Source organism: Ambystoma mexicanum, chromosome 6p (genome assembly GCF_040938575.1).
Source record: "Ambystoma mexicanum isolate Mex_15411 chromosome 6p, UKY_AmexF1_1, whole genome shotgun sequence".
Taxonomy (NCBI): Eukaryota; Metazoa; Chordata; class Amphibia; order Caudata; family Ambystomatidae; genus Ambystoma; species Ambystoma mexicanum.
Window position 1 is genome coordinate 1029686174 of NC_090935.1, and position 13629 is coordinate 1029699802.

A 13629-nucleotide genomic window follows, 5' to 3' on the forward strand; every position below is an offset into this window, starting at 1 on the left:
GCCGATTTACTAATAAAATCACAAGCCATTCAGAAGACGAGCTTGCTGAACTGCCATTTACCACTGCCCTGCTGTATCTTGTGCCCCATTTCCAGTATTCCAAGTAACCCATTGTTGTAAAATGCTCCACTTGCTCTGGAAGCTGCGTCCGTGCTCAATAAGCACTCCGAATAAGTAAAAGAAATAGCCAGTGGCGGTGCAAGGAAAGCAAACCGCGTGAGACTGAACAAAGGCTGATGCTGTAGTCGGGTGCCTGCCTTGTTTGGACCTCAATCTCATTGACTGTATTAATGTTTCCAGTGTTTCAAATCAGTTATTGGATCAGCTACTCATCATTTTCTAAAACATATTTCCTGCTGTTACTTTTGAGTGCGGGCTGGTGTTAAAACGCTCACATCCTTCCCAGGATGTATCTCTCAAGGGCACAAATGCTTTGAAGAGCATTGGGTTTATGCCACTTTGGGACAGTCTAGTCTACCAGTCAATTGCATTGTGGTAGAAAGACTATTTGAACCTCACTAGAAAGGCATGGGGCCTCATTATGAGACCAGCGGCACGGCTGCCGCCGGTATAATTTTGTTTCCAGCACCCGCAAATGGGCATTTACCGGCTGGGGCCTTACGGCCCCACCGGACCCGTTAATTGTCCATTCCCGGGCGCCGGAAAAAATTACTCCCTATTCCCATTTGAGTCCCATTGGACTCAATGGGAATGGGGAGGCCAGATGCACAGGTGAGGTCAGACCTGGTGGGCGAAAAGGCACCCGCGAGCAGACCTCGTAGTTTGACGGTACAGTAACAGTACCGGCAAGCTTACCGGTACCGTACCGGCAAACTCATAATGAGGCCTATGGTATCGCCCACATTTCTGTGCGAAATAATGCCCTACTTTAAAATATTGCAGCAAGTCTGCTCAGTCAATCAACGGAGGTCTCCGCCATGCCTGCGAGTGGTGTTCTAAATGTGCTAAGTGGAATGTACTTCTCAGCGCTTCAGATAGAGGGTGCCAGTCTGGTTTTATGGATGTCCTGAATTAATATATACACTTAGCTCATTCTGAAAACCAAGCCAAAATCTACTGTTCCTGGCAATTCTACTCGGTACCAAGAGGCCAAGAGCACATAGTTAATTCCATCACTGATGCCGCTGTTATGCTAAAGTTTATTAGTTAAATGTTACATCTATTGATCCAAAAGTTGAACCATTGTTGTAAGAAAACAAATTGGGAAATTATTGACATTCAGATTTTTCTTTAAATCGCAACTAATAGATAAGATTACATTTTGGAATCATGTCCAACATTCTTTGCAGGGTGCATCGCCTGATATTAACTGCTAATCATAAAGGTGTGACGGGGAAAGTCGGTTAAAAAAAAATATATGTATCCAGCTGTAACCAAGCAGGGAGAACAGCCAATCCCAGACTGCGCCAGTCTTTAAAATGCCTGTCTCAGGATTCGAAATGAAGATTTCTTGAGCAGGATGTAATACCAGCTCTTTAGTGTCGGGCATTACCCAGAAGGGAGGAGCTACCACTTGGAGCCCAGGAGCATGTACGCAGCACACCTCACATCCAGATGAGATCATGAGATGCACACTTTAACTTTTTGCCCATAGTGTATCATCCATTATATTTCAATGTGTCCTAATTTTTTATTTACATTCTCAAAGACGCAAACTTAATTGTTTGAAGGCACCAATTGGCCTGGATAGCCGCAAGTCGCTCCTGGTAACTATTGGTTATGAGCTGACCAGGCTCCCCCAGGGTACAAGCAGGAGTTAAATGGCTGCCAGCAATTTTGAACCCTGCTGGTTGCACAACAATCGGCTCATGTACTGCCTTTGTCACCCTTGCAATTTCGCTTACTGTGTGAGCTGTAAAAGTGCCTTGGCATGCTCCTGATGCTCGGAGTGGTGGGTATGGGGAGAATTGAAGGGTCTTTACGAGGGGCTGTGTGCATTTTCAGGGGGTACTGTTGGAGAAAGCTAAATTGGTCAGACCAACTGCCCCAGCCCTTCTCTGTCCTGCTTTGTCTTTCTCTTTCTTGCTTTCCCTCATAACCACACATACATAAACCCCCTGGGGATGAGAAGAAAACAGTGGTTTCTTTCTTAACAACACAAGCTCTGGCTGAAGACTACTCCAGCAAGAAAGATCTCACTCACGTTGTCGGTGGCATCTGCTGTTTAGCAGTAGTAGAGGGCAGAGCAATGCTCTGCTATCCCATGCAAGCAAAGTGATGGGCACTAAGGGAACTGGTATCTCAGACCTGGAGGCACCCTCGCAGCCATTTCCTGGTCTAAAGGTGTGTGCACAAAACTAAATGAAAATGCATGTTTATTTTGGGCCACCGAGTAGCACGACATTCTTTAGCTTTCAGCTCTTGCCCCAGTGCTGTTTTTGCCAGGGGCTACCTGGGAGGAGATTGTCAAGGGTAGCAGATGCTACCCCTGTCAATCCCTAATTCATGTACATGAGTAGGGCTTATTTAAAGCACAAATCCTAAACCAATTGCAGAAATGGTGTCATGAAATACATGTTACCCAGAGTCGGTGGTAAATTCTTTACGCTTTCAACTCGAAAAATGTGTTTTGCACATTGTTTTTTCATTAATTTATTTTTAAGCATTTGGGGGGGGGGGGTCTAATTTAGCTATTTCCGCCTCCTTTGGTCTTTCCTGAGCGGTTTTAACTCTGCCAGGTCTCTCTAATATATATATTAGAGTATCCCTAGTGCCTATCAGCGGTTCCATGATGAAGGCGTACATCATAATGAAAGTTATGTCAGTGGCAGCCTTTTTGTAGGAGTGTGGGGGGGGGGGGGACTGTCTATATTGGGGAGAGATTTGTTGAATTTGGCCTTTAAGAGCCTTCTTTGTTTCCATGATGCTTGTACATGGATTTTGTTATCACGTTCCTGTTTAATTCTGTTATGCACTTCAGCACGCTGGCGCTTGGTACCTGAGATCCATTCGTGACAGGCAGAACGCTGCGCCGGGATGGTGTACTATTGGCAGGATTCGCAGGCAGTGATGATTAAGCGTCTCAAAGACTGTTCCGGTCTCTCCTACACGAATGACACACGGGGGAGTTCTGTGCAAGTCTCCCAGCACTACAAATAATACCCCAGCAAGAAAGGGGGTGCAAGGACATGAGAGATGTATAAGCGGGTAGCAAGGTATAAGAAAGGCATAAAGTAGCTAGCATCAGGGTAAAGAGAAACAACAATGCCAGACAAGAAGAGCAAAGATGGCAAGGATAAACAGGGCAATCAATGGTCAAACCGAGCTCCAGAAGGGAGGAAGAGAAAATGAGTAGGAAAGGAGTAAATCACAACTGAAGTAGTGGAGACGCGAGGAGCTCGGTCTCAACAGGGCTTATCTAGCCTTAAGGCGGTGTTGCCATGAATGATGTTGGTTGCAAGGCGATGGTAAGCTGGTGCAGACTGCGCATGCGTGGAGTTAGTCTGCATGAACTTGTGCATGCGTCCTGGGGAAGACCTAGCAGCACCCAGTCATGCGATCAGGCGTCTGTTATTAAATGGGGACCACCGTTCTCTGTACTGTTCCTGCTGAGGCGTCGGCACCACCGTTGGTACAGCCTCCAGGCTCCTCGAACAGGTAAGACATGCCTATGCCTGTGAGTGTGGGCCTGTGTGGCCGGCCGAGGCCGGTGTGTGACATATACTGTATAAATAATTACTCCAATCCATAAAATTCGAATAAAGTACTTTAATTACCACTGTCTTGGAATTAAATCACATGCCTCAGTGCTATTATCTCCAACCACTGACTTGTGCAGACAAGGTACAAAGTGAACACCAGGATAAAATGAAGATCGCATTTCACCTAACCCTTATCAGATGTTGCCGCAATGGATTACATTGAACCCAAGCCATACAGTTGGATAGAGATATGTAGTCAGTTATCCCATAGGTTGTCGTGTTACACATCAACGCAATGGTACAGAACACTGCGCCTCAACCACTCTTCATCGTCTCTCCTGAGCTGTCTCGTTTATGTTGAGTATGTAATGAATGCTCTCAAACATTTGCTTTATATTTTTGTCTCGTCTGAACAGCAGTGTAACAGTAGCATGATGTCAGATTCTTATATTGAGGCTAGAGATTTTCTTTTTTTTGTTTTTGTTGGCAACAATGTATGAACTATTTGGCTCGACCACTTCACCTTTTTCCATTACTCGATTGCCAGTTTTGATAGTGGGAGTTTGTACTATTGTAGACGCATGTAAGGTCAGTTTGATTTGGTTTCTCTCCTGAGGTGGTAGTGGAGTGAGCAGTGCAGAGATGCTGTAAATGCAACCTCGTGGTAGCAACGTCTCTGTATTGGAGAGCTAGGTTATCTATGCCTTTTCTTGCAGCCTGGCAATTTAAGTGCCTTGTGTGACAAATCTCTTGGTATCGTCACTTCTCCCCCATGGGGCCAGGGTGATGAGGCCACTACCTGAAAGTCTGCTTGGGGGTGGTACGCGGTGGGAGGACACCATGGGAGGGGACGCCCTCTGTGGGAGAGATGACTATCGAGGGAGAACGTGATATGTCAATTATCACTCTACCCGCCAAAACCACAGCCCCACACATTGTTGGGGCCACACAACTCCCATCGTATGTAACTCTATTTCTGCTTAGTCACTTTATGCAGAGTAGACCTGTCTATGAGCATGATGAAAACCAGACTGTGACGAGGAAGAGTAAGGAAAGCTATGTCTCTGTAGATACTGACAGGAAGAGGCAGAAGAAAATAGGAATAGAAAGAGCCCTTTACGGAACCAAAGCGAACATACTTCCTCTCACACGAGCCGGCCAAAGATGGAGGAATGACTTCTCTCATGGTCTGAACCTCCCTGGAGTAACCATGAACAGCTGTGCAGAGAACAGGGACTGAAGGAAATCGGAATGGCGAACAGCCAGCATGCGCATCCCAGCAGAGCACACCAGAGAGTAGGAGAAGGTACCACTGTACCTGTGAGGGACCCATGACGGTGGAACCGCTGCACGACTTCTAGGGCTGAGAGAAGCTGGGAGCCGGCAAGAGAAGCTGGGAATCGTAGAGAGAAGCAGCCTGCTGCTCAAGGGTAAGGTGCAAGCCCTTATAGTTTATAAAAACTATAAAGAGAACTGTTAATGAATGGGAACATGCTCTACGTAGCGGGGGACAGTGTAAAAACCCTATTGAGACCCTTTGGGGTGGAGACGAACCAAGTCTGGGCTAAAGAGATCCCCAGGATAAAACCAATTGCTTAAAACAGTCAAGCCGAGTACACAAATAGTCATCTTCCGCGTGCCACCACCTGGAAGAATTCCAGATAACTTTGTGTCAAACAGTGCCTGGCAGGCTAGTGAACCGGGCCCGAGTGGGAGACGCAAGCCTAGGAAAGGGGTCAGAGGTCCCCACAAGTGGAAGAGAAGACCAATGGAAGATCAGGGGAGGAAAAAGATATCCTCTGGCAAAAACCCATACCTTAATTGGAATACTAAACGAGAGCCTGAGAAAAGGATTGTGGAAGGAGACGTATTCCCCTATCTTTGTGGAACTGTAAAGAGTTGTCCAAGAAAACCTTGGGAAGGGAGACCTTCCCCTCTTTGTGTGAAACTACCATGGATGGCCTAGTGATGGCCAAGGGAAGAAGGAGATCTCCCCAATAGTCGCAAACTGCCTAAATCCACCCAGAAGGAAGGAACCACCTTTCTGGAATCTGGGTGAAGCTAGTATTATAGTTTTCTTTTGAAGTGTGCTGGACGGAAATAGATTTGGGACATACAACATTGGACTATCTTTCTTTTGACTGACTTTCTGACACTATCTTTAGTTGTTTTTGGAAGGGAAACGCCTTTTGGTTATAGGGACAGATAGGGGTTCCACTTTATTTCCTTTCAATGAGTGTTTGACCAGAGCAATGTCGCCTCTGTGCCCGGTGTCTACTTCTGCACCCTTGCACTTGTAGTTGAGACGCTTGATCTCAACGTTGAATAAGCTTTACAAGTGTGAAGTGTTCTGCTCACTTTATCCTAGACTTCATTCTATGGTAGACATTAGTGATCACAGTTCAAGGGTGTTTATTGAACTTTATAATGGGTGAGATAAACGTATAATCTAATCCTAAATCTAAGATGGCAGCAAGCTACAACCATCAAATAATAAAGCATTCCTAGTGGCGTTTTGTCAAATAAAAAGGGCCTATACTAAAACAAAAGCTTGCCAATCCTTGCTACTAAATTTAGAAAGTGTGTGAGATAATGTTCACCAGAAAAGAAAAGTGTTCACAAACTAAGTCAGGATGGTATGGCTGGGTCTCCCTTACCCACGTTTCAAGCACGGGACAAGGCAGGACTCTCGAGCACAGCACACTCATTGGCCTCGTCACCACGAGGTTCACAGTTCAAGTTCAACACTATCAAAACTTTCAAAGGCTAAGTCTTTCCTGAAAGTTTCTTGCCGTAGAAGGCTTGCTGATTCAAAGAAACAAACAAAAGGTTCCTTTAGGTACTCTCGTACCTTGAGCGATTGCTCTTTGCACCTCAGATCTCCTTCCGTCTGGCTCAGATACATCTTGCAACTTGTGCCTCCCTCTGTTGGGTTCACGACAGCCTTTCTTTAACACAGTTAATGTATTGCTTCTTTACATCAAAAAGCAGTGTTTTTCCTTCTTTTGGCATCCAGATGTCGGGTTCACACTTGCCTTTTTCTGCAGTTCACAATCTTATTGGAAAGCGAGGTTGCTTTCCCCTAGCTTTGCTCTGGCAATGGGTCAGACTTTTGATTGTACAAGGGATTTGACGTAACCCTTGTAGGACCACTGACGCCTCACGCCACCCTTTCCTAGGGCTTCTGGTTCTTGTAGTTTCAAAGAACAGGTCCTGGTCAATAGTCTTGCAAATGAACGCCCACGTGGCACCGGACCCCTCTGCACCTGGACCTCAACTGGGCTTTCTTTAAAGTTCAAACCCATACACAAGTTTTCTCTTTCAGATTCCTTGCGTTAAAAATGTTGCTACTTGCAACTTTGGGCTCAATACAGTTCAGTTTACGATCAGCTTCCTCCGACTCACCGGCTGTGCTGAACCCGTTGGCTTCTTTGTTCTCTGGAGTGAAGGATAGAACCACAGTAGCCAGCTTGCCTCCCGTCCAGTGTTATCAAAGCGGGAGGCCCCTGTGCACCATTGACATCTGCTGCTCTGCACGCCAGCTGTAATTCACGGTTTTAGGCTTTCCCTTTCTGAGGCTCCGCGGGTCTGAGTTGAAAAGGGCAATGGCAATTCCCCCTTCTCAGTTTGAACTGCTGGTTCGGTGTAGCGGTTTCCTCGTGCATTCAGCCGTGCTCGAAGTGTGCTTTCGTACTCGGCCCTTTACCTTCGCCACAGGGATAAAAGGCAATCGGGCATGCATGGTTATTGTCAATTGCCTGACTCTGCGTAACCCGCTTGTTGGGACATGTCCGGTAAACGGCTCTGGTGTAAGTCCATTGTCTATTACAGTGTAAGAGTGTTTGTGTGGGAAAAGGGGTGGGGGGTATAGCTTCTAAATATCCTATAGGGTAGGATGGGGGAAGAGGCGTTACAAGGAAGGGGATACAGTGTATCAATCCTCTGTGTCCCACTTCTATTCCCCGAAGACACCTTGCCCTGGTGATCCTCTTCCACTGGTCCACCCCCAGGAACTGGATCCAATAGCGATGGCCGTGTCCTTGCCACCTGGATAACAGATCTCCGGTGACTAGCGTGTGAGACACCTTCAGGTTTCTTAGTCGATCAGTGAGATAGGTCTATAATTAGATGGTTGTTCCTGATATCCCTTCTTATAGATGGGGAATGAGAACCCGCCTCCCTCCAACTTTGCAGTTGCGTATTCGTGCTTAATGTGTCATTTAAAAACTTCGTGATGAAGGGAATCCAGATAGCAGGTCCATTTCTTTTATTTTTTTAAAACTTTTATTTATTGGCAGGAAGTTACAACAGGTACAACATAAATTTCAGAGATATACAGGAGCCACAATATCACATTTCAGCATTATATCATACAATTGTTCGAGCAGCACATACTGGTGGGGGCGGCGGAAGGGGAGAGCTGATAGCTCAAAGGAGCGTGTGGTGTTCAGGACTCAGGGTGTGTCAGGCAGGCCCGACGGGGGAGGGGGGGTGGAGCTCCACTCAACTTAGTCTGTTATTCAGATAGCTGCAGAACTCGGTCCACACATTTCTGGGGCGGGATGCCATGGGGAGAGAACCAATGTATTCCTCTTCACATGTTTGTACCCAAGTGAGGGATTTCAACCACATCACATCAAGGTGGGGGGGGGGACAGCGCTTCCAGCATTGTAATATACATCTTTTTGCCACTCACCAGCTCATATTCCGAACAGCAAAGCAAGTGGGTCGAGGTCCAGTGGGGACTCAATTATCTCTGAGATTTGCATTTCGGGCATATGTGAGTCGGGGTGTGTTTGAATTTCGCTACTTTGTTTGGTATATAATAAAGTCTGTTAAGGAGTTTATATTGTGTGCACCGGAATCTTGCGTTACGGCAAACTTTGCGTTGGTGTGCACACATTTTGTTCCACATCCCTTCATTAATTTCCAGCTCCAGCAGGTTAACCTTTGAACAAATCGGATGGAACTAAATCTGAGCCTGCAGCTCTACCACTTTGCTGCTAGAGTATTGCCCGCTTCACTTCCAATGACGAGATGGGGATAATCGTAGCATCACCAGACTGCAGTTATCGCTGGTGCCATATCTATAGATTGTGTTCTCTCCCCTCGCTAGTTTTATACAATCCTGGGAGTAGAGAGATTGAAAGTACTTGTACCACTATTCTGAGCAAATGTTGTTTGGAGCAGATTCTGAGCCAGGCTGAACTCTTTGCTATTGTGGGACCCTGGCGCAGTATCCAATGCCATTCAGATAGTCTGGTTGAGCTCTGCCTTCTTTCTGACCAATAGGGACCTATATGCATGCCTTAAACCCATTTTTCTCCCCTCCTTTCTTGTAAGTGCCTTTACAAGTCAGGCCTTTGCTGATCTACACTCCATATGATGAGGTTTGGGATTGGGGAATCAAACTAGAGCTGCCTAATCTGTAACATGCGGGGCCATCCACTCCACCAGCATGTTGTAAAATTTGAGGTGTGTAAATTGAATAACCGTCCAGTACTGAAAGTAAGCCCCCCCCCCGTGTATCAATACAAGAAAGACATTAGGGGCAGGAATAGGCCACCTCAGTCATATCCTTTTCAGATTCTTAGCACCAGGGTGTGAGGCAGCTTTATCATACCTATCTGGCCAAAATATTTCAGGTGATAGACTATTACTGGGCAATGATCACTGTCTGCACACACTAGATCGTCAAAAGACTGTATTTAGACCCCAATGAGTCATGGGGTCCATGATATGCTCAATTAGAATGTTTGCTTTGAGTGCGAAAGGTGGTATGAGCTGGCGAGTCCTCTATGAACCTCCATTAAAAGCTCTGATGCCATGGGAATACCATCTTGCACTAATCAGCCCTGCTAATGGGTAATTACAAGATCATGGGGGGCTGATAAAGCCAGGATTCCCCAGGCCTCATCCTCTCCCGACAGATCTTCAGAGAGTTGGTTAGATTTTTTTTTAGTTGGCAAATGAAATTGCTGACCATTATCAAAAGCCCATTAGGAGACTTGGCCATAAGATTGGACATTTTATTTAAAGCCAGTTCCAGTTGGGTGATTGTTCACGGATTTAGCCTCAGGTACTCATCAATATTATTACCCCCCCCCCTTGAACACCAGCACCATGCAAATCAAATCCGGAGATAACAATTCCACTTGCTAGCAAGATGCCCCAAGACTAGCATGGGCCCAGATAAGCATACCCCTTTTGGTCGCCCTCTACTCACTTAGACTGCTGGTTTTAAAAAATGTGTGGTAATTGGGTTTGCAGAAGGAATCAGTCGACCAAGTTTCTTGCAGGCATATGACAATGTGATTGTCAATTAGTTCACACCAATCGGGTTCCGAATATTTATTAGCCAGTCCATTAATATTCCACAATAGAATTTTGAAAGTGTCACGGATAAGGAAGTTGTTAGATGGACCAGGAATTTCTGCCTGTGGGGCCATGTTGGATCGAGGGTGGTTTGGGACCATTTATGGATTGGGGACCAAGGCCTAAGTCCCCCACACTTGATACCTTACCCTTCAAACCACCATTAGACTGTGGAGCGAAGTTCATGCAGTGAAACACTCTCTGAAGCACCACGTGAGCTAGATCTACTCGCTTGTTGAAAAGGTGCTTTCAGAGAGGGGTTCAAGATTTCCAGGACAATCCAGGATTAGCTGCATTTCTAAAGACAATTGACAACTGCCCTACTGCCCCCACCTCACCCTGGCAAATGACACAGGACCAGCTACATTACCTACATTGGGGTCAAGCCAGGAGTCGTGGAGATGACAGGTCTTAATAACATAATCCAAGTACACCATAATCCCTTTAGCAGCGAGAGCATCCTTGCAGTTAAACACACAAGTCCTGACATATGAATGAACAAAACCAAACCTAATATTGCAACCCTCGCAGAACATACAATCAAAGTATTGGACATGCCGTGAAAAAACTACTTGCAATGTCATTTACTGCTAATATTTCTGGCAGGGCCTTGACGAGGAAACTCTTGTATGCCTTCTTATTGGACATGCCGTGAAAAAACTATTTGCAATGTCATTTACTTCTAATATTTCTGGCAGGGCCTTGACGAGGAAACTCTTGTATGCCTTCTTATTGCCATGTGACCTGACCTTGAAAGTGTGCATCAAGTTCATAGATCCTCATCCCTGCAGCAAATCAGTTGCCGTCTTCTTTGTTGAGGACAGAAGGTGATTACTGCTCTAGTGAATTCCCCTGGTGAACTCTGCCAACAGATGTTTGGGCTCCCAGGCTTGCTAGTGCTACCGTCTCGGGCTCCCAGGCTTGCTAGTGCTGCCTTCTCCATCTCCCACAACTGTAGTAGAAGGTGCCATTGAAAAAGCTGTAGGATATTGAAGTACCATTGTTGAAGTAAATTGCGGCCGATTCTCCTGAGGCAAAATGGCATCCCCTTGTGCTGTCGTGAGCACCACTAACTCCGGCCAGACCTCAGACATTTGTGATGTTTGCGTTGCTTTATCCACCATTTTCAGTCTGTCAGCTTGCCTGACCTTGGGGAACAATGACCTTCTAGGAGCTTATCAATTGTACCCACACATTTGTCCAAGCAGCTATTGTCATTCCTCCTGGCTTCTTGTTCCCATATGATTTTTTCCAGGTCCTACAGATGTTGAGCAAAATTCTCCATAAACAGCAGAAAGGGTCACGCTGTGCTGTCTCATCAGGGCCATCTCTCACCTCTGTCTTGTTACAGAGAAATGGAGCGATTACAAAGCTACGATAGTGGGGGGGATCCATCTCTGGACGGAGAAACTCAAGCAGGGTAGCTCTAAGTATTCTTCTCGGCACACAAATACACTTGGGTTGGATAGTTACTTGGTAAGGAGTCTGTTCTCTCGGGTATTCTGTTGTGTGACAACGGTTGGATGTGGTGAACTATTTGGAACTAGGGGCGCATCGTCTGAATTCCGGCTTCCTCACAGGAACATTATGGGCGTCCATGGCAAAATGACCTTGCCGCTCTATGCCTCGGGTGCTTATCTAGCAACATTGGATGTGTAAGTGCAGACCCCTTAAAACAAGCCATTGCTGTATTACAATTGAAAAAGACCATTCTCATCCAGCTGAAGTGTTTAGGGCGGTTTGTTGCTATGCTCCAGTATCCTCACGTGCACGGTCACTTACACAGAGCAACTTGTCATATGGGCACTAAACGTGCCTGGGCAAGGTTTCTAAACTTTTATGTAGCCCTTCCTTCCTTTAGTTTAGGGTCCCCCAACTTTTATCATTCCACCTAGAGCACTGGTAAACAGAATGTGAACAAGTATGGAATCCGCCAGATGTGTGCCCCCCCCCAGCCCTGCTCCCTGACGCTCACACCCTAACCAGTCGGCACCCCACACACTCCCTCCCCAGCCCCCATCGAACAGCTCTTCACCCGACCCATTTGCGGGAGAGGGTGTCCCCCAAGTGTTTCATTTTCCGTCACTGTGGCCACCCTTCCGCGGTGCCTATATTGATGAGGACAGTGGCTGCATTAATTACTGCTTCATTACAAGTGGTTTGTCTGCTCTGGGTCTCACTGTGGTGCTGCTGAGAGGAGGGGGTTCCTCTGAGAAAGTGTTGTGCCAATTACCTGTGACTGAGTGCCACATAAAGGGTGCTTTGTGCCCGCGTTTGGTGGGGGAGGGAAAACTGAGGGTGGTGGTGGGAGAAGGGTGCCGGGGGGAGGAGGGCATTACTTATGCGCTTGAAGAATGCTAATGTTTCTGGCCTTCACAATGAGTGTGGAATGTTAGATTTCTCCCCCCGCTACGCTTGCGCGCAGCTGCGCGGACCTGTCCTACACATCAGCTGCCATGCCGAGATCTCCTCCAGCTGCAGACCGACCACGACAAAAGGATCCTTTTTGCTGAATATGAGCTTCTACAGTAATATTGGTTCCTGAGGTACTGTGGCACTCCAGAATTACTTCCGTAACTTCTGGAATATCTGCAAAGTTCTGTGGCTGAGAGCCACTCCCTTCGGCAAATCATGCCATCGCTAGGGAGAGCAATGGACCCTCGAAACCAATGCAATCGACCACCACCACCACCACACCTACTCCCTCCGTCGAGGCTCCAGCCACACCCTGTCTTGACCATGGCAATTTACCAAGAATAAACAGTCAATAGTGATCCACTGGATCTAAGCAAAAAACGAATTGAAGGATCCTCCACCCTGGATACTGGTAGAGCTTCTGAAACACCCAATAGCTTTACCAGGTGGGAAGCCAAAGGCCCAATCAGCAACCCTGACAGCTCTTCCACTGCTGCCGAAGCTACCATACAGAGCCCCTGAAATCCAGATTGGGTTGCAGGAGTAGGGTGCTATGAGGATACTACCCCAGTTGAACCGGGGTTCACCCCCCAAGTCGTCCATTATACACGTACTCCCGCTGGTGGAGTGTTCCAAGATTGAAAAGGCCAAAGAGTTTATAAACGCACAGGTTGCGCCACACGTGGAATTATCACACTGTAGTGCCTTCGGGCTTCACAGGGGCCCACTTATTGGATTGCTGTCTGCTCCCTGGACATTTGAAAGGTCAGACAGCAAATTGTTTCCACTTCAGCCTCCCGGACTCCCCCACCCTTTCCTGGTTCTTGGTTTGAGCACCATTCAGGCGGATCCTTACACACAAGAGTCACTTACACCTGCCCACACAGATCTATTCACAACAACCCCTCTCAACTCACTCTGCTAATCAAATGATCTATATCACCATGTACTGACTGCTAAAAATCTTTGTGCTGACAGCTTAAAAATGTATGCAGGGGCTTGTGCATGGACATAAGCAGGCTCTTGGTAGGACATATGCTTGTTCTTACCCAAGTTAAGATGTAGAATATATGCACATTACATATATTTACAAGGTGTCACTCTGAAGTATGGCTCTATTGCTTCTGTCTTTGGTGACCTTGGTTCCTCCCACCATAGCTCCTGATACAATGGTTCA

At 46.7% G+C, this 13629-nt stretch overlaps 1 protein-coding gene across 4 annotated transcripts in view; it reads left to right on the forward strand.

Annotated features, from left to right (window-relative positions):
- Window positions 1–13629, forward strand: part of CDC42SE2 (CDC42 small effector 2) — a 559740-nt gene that overhangs the window by 231309 nt on the left and 314802 nt on the right. The window lies entirely within an intron of this gene.